At 43.5% G+C, this 3,456-nt stretch overlaps 1 protein-coding gene across 3 annotated transcripts in view; it reads right to left on the bottom strand.

Moving 5' to 3' along the window:
- Positions 1-3,456, bottom strand: part of LOC117997516 (zinc finger protein with KRAB and SCAN domains 8-like) — an 8,735-nt gene extending 5,279 nt beyond the window's left edge. For all 3 annotated transcript variants that reach the window (XR_004675836.1, XR_004675835.1, XM_034985884.1), the window contains exon 1: positions 3,369-3,456. The gene's annotated coding sequence lies outside the window, so the exon portion shown is untranslated. The remainder of the gene's footprint in view (positions 1-3,368) is intronic.

Here is a 3,456-nt window from a genome sequence, read left to right as displayed (position 1 = left end):
GCTTCTCCCTCTGCCTGCAGCTCCCCTTGCCTGTGCCTGCTCTCTCCTCACTCAGCGTGGAGTCTGCTTGAAATTCTCTCTCCCCCTCCCTCTCCCTCTGCCCCTCCTGCTTGTGCTGTCACTCTAAAATAAACAGATAAATCTTAAAAAAAAAAAAAAAAAAAAAGATGCTCAACATCACTCATCATCAGGGAAACTCAAATCAAAATCACAGTGAAATACCACCTCACACCAGTCAGAATGGCTAAAATTAACAAGTCAGGAGACAAGAAATGTTAATGAGGATATGGAAAAAGGGGAACCCTCCTACACTTTTGGTGTGAATGCAAGCTGGTGCAGCCATTCTGGAAAACAGTATGGTAGTTCCTCAAAAAGTTAAAAACAGAGCTACCCTATGATCCAGCAATTGCACTACTACATAGTTACCCGGAGAATATAAAAACACTGAGTCAAAGGAATGCATGCACCCTGATGTTCATAGCAGCATTATCTACAATAGCCAAACTATGGAGCCCAAATATCCATTGACTGATGAATGGGTAAAGAAGAAATGGTGTGTGCATATATACACAATGGAATATTACTCAGCCAGAAAAAGAACAAAATCTTGCCATTTGCAAAGACACGGATGGAGCTAGAGTGTACTATGCTAAGCGAAATAAGTCACAGAAAGACAAATACCATAGGATTTCACTCATATGTGGAAGTTAAGAAATAAAACAAAGGGAAAAAAAGAGAAAGAGACAAATCGAGAAACAGACTCTTAATTACAAAGAACACAATGATGGTTACCAGAGAGGAGGGGGGTGGGGGATGGGTTAAATAGGTGATGGGGATTAAAGAGTGCATTTGTCATGAGTATCGAATGGTGGAATCACTCTATTATACACCTGAAACTATTATAACACTGTATGTTAATTAGCTGGAATTTAAATAAAAGTCAAAAAAATAAAAATTAAAAAATGAGTTGTTTTTGAATAGATAATATACAATTGAAAAGTCAAAATTCTCTAAAAAAACAAAGAGAAAGTCTTATTTCCACCATGATCCTCCTCTGTTTACCACCCCCAGAGGTTGGCATTTTTATTAGTTTGTTGTGCCTCTGAATGTTTCTTTATACAAACGCGTATTTTTTAAAGCGCCTGGCTGCCTTCTTCCTGTTGTCGGATGGGGTATGGAGGTTTCCCCACCAGTGTGGCACAGGTTTGTTGGCACATGGACACTACCCTCCGTGGCGCAGGAGCTGAACCGTTTCTCAGTGACGTTGTCCTATCACGTTCCTCTGAACAGCAGCTTCCTGGCAACCCTGAAAAAGGCTCACTGGTGTCGGGCGCACAGACACACGGACTCTTGCCTAGAATCCGGAAGACATGGTTACCATGGAAGCATGTGGCTAGGCTGCTGTGCTATTATTAGCAAAACTTGGAGAATTCCCTAGTCCCACCCAAACCCCTCTGGGCCTGCAGCCTGCTCACACTGGAATTATCTGCTCCCGTCCCCGCCTCCATGTGCCTTCTCTTCCCCTCACAGCTCCAAACTGCTGACACTTCAGGCAACTACAAAGGATATATGTATTTTTTTCTCTGAATAAATGACCTTAACGCTAAAGATATGTGTAAAATACCCTTCTGTTACCAGATAGCTTTGGGTTAACATTTTTAACTTCGAAGAAAAGCTACCAAAAAGAAGGAGAGGCATTTGCTCTAATCTTTTCAACAGAAGAAAGAGGCTGGGAGGGGCGAGGGAAAATGCACCAAAAATGCCGAAGAAAGGAGTTTCAGCTAACTTTTTTCTTTGAGGCAAAAAGTTTTCAGGAACACCTCGAAAGAACTGGCCGTGTCCCTCAGCTACGAAGGTTGTCACACACTGGAGAGGTCCCTGAGGCCCCCCCCGCCCCGCACCCTAAATTCAGCCCTGTGAGAAGGGCAAGCAGGGTCAACGGCACTAAGAGGAGCGGCTGCCGGGGGCGTGGGGACCTCGCCCGGGACACGCGGCCCCACCACCCCTTCCCAGAGCCGAGGGCTCGGCACCTGGAGAGGAGGAGCAGGGGGAGGGGGCAAAGGGCACGCGGCTGAGTCAACCTGGCTGCCCCAGAGCGCACCCAAAACCCAAGAGCAAGGACGAGACGACGCCCCGCCTGGACCTTCCAGGCCGGGAGAACGGAAGTCGGGACACGAACAGAGACGTCGACTTCTGCAGACACCCGCGCCGGGGCACCTGACGGGCCGCTCTAGGGCCCCGGAGGTTTCCCTCTCAGTGGTTCCTGAGCCGGTCACATGATAGGGTTCTGTTTACTTCAAACAAGGCATTTTATACCTCTTATCTCCTTTATTCCCGCAAGGATGACGTTACAATCCTCCTCTCATATATATGAAAACTGAAAAGCAGATTTTTCGAGGTTGGACAACTAATCAAACAGCAGAGAGGAAATTTGAACCTAGATCTATCGCACTCCCAAATCCTTCCACTTAGCACTCAGAAATTACTTCTTAATTTGTAAATTTAACACTATTCCAATAAAAATATAAAATTTTTTAGAAGTAGATTTTAACATTCACACAGATAAATAAACAAGCAAGACTCTCTCTGGGAAAACTGAAAAAGGAGGGTAATGAAGGAGCACTTGTTCTAAATGATCTTTAACAGATTATAAAGTCTCAGTGGGACAGTGTCCTACTGGTGAGTGAGACACACAAATGGTACAGAATAGAAAGCCCAGAAATAGATGCAATCAGAGGGAGAAATTTAGCATAGAATAAAGGTACTAAATCAGTAAGAAAAAGATGAGTAGACTCTTCAATAAATGTATGGTGAGAACTAGGTCATCATCTGGAAAAATGTTAAACTGGATTCCTTCCTTGGTCTATACTCAGGTAAATATTCCAAATAAATTGAAGTTGTGTTACAAATGTAAACTATAAAAAGTACCAGAGGAAAATGTGGGAGAAGTCTTTTAAAACCTCACTGTAAGAAAGCCTTTCTAATTATGAACCCAAATCCAGAGGCAATGAATGAAAAGACTGATACATTTGGGGTCCATACAGAGAATCAAAATTCCTGCAAGGTAAAAAAAACAAAACCACCACAAACAGTCAAAGATAAGTAAAAAATGGAGCACATATATACACCTTATGTCTCAGACAACAGGTAGTAAACATGGAACTCTTGGACAATAACATACTGTGGAAACGGCAGCAGTGTGCTGGGTGCCCTCTTGCTCCACCCTCCCTTTGAACCAGATTCTGCTGAGTTCATAACAACACCCTTACTCTGATCTTGTTAAGTAAGTTAAAAACAAAAAAGTCTCCCCAGGTCCCTTATTTCCAGAGCCTTCAGAAGACTACAAAATGTCAAAGTTTAACACTTACTACCCTCCTGTGGGGTAAAGGGTCCCTATAGTTGATATTTCAATGGTGTATTCCTGGGTAGGAGCTGGAGAGACAGTGATTCTCCCTT

This window comes from Mirounga leonina, unplaced genomic scaffold (genome assembly GCF_011800145.1).
Source record: "Mirounga leonina isolate KUSES-001 unplaced genomic scaffold, KU_Mleo_1.0 Mir_366, whole genome shotgun sequence".
NCBI classification, from domain to species: Eukaryota; Metazoa; Chordata; class Mammalia; order Carnivora; family Phocidae; genus Mirounga; species Mirounga leonina.
Note: the sequence above shows the minus strand (reverse complement) of the source record. Positions and strands in the feature narration are given on the sequence as shown.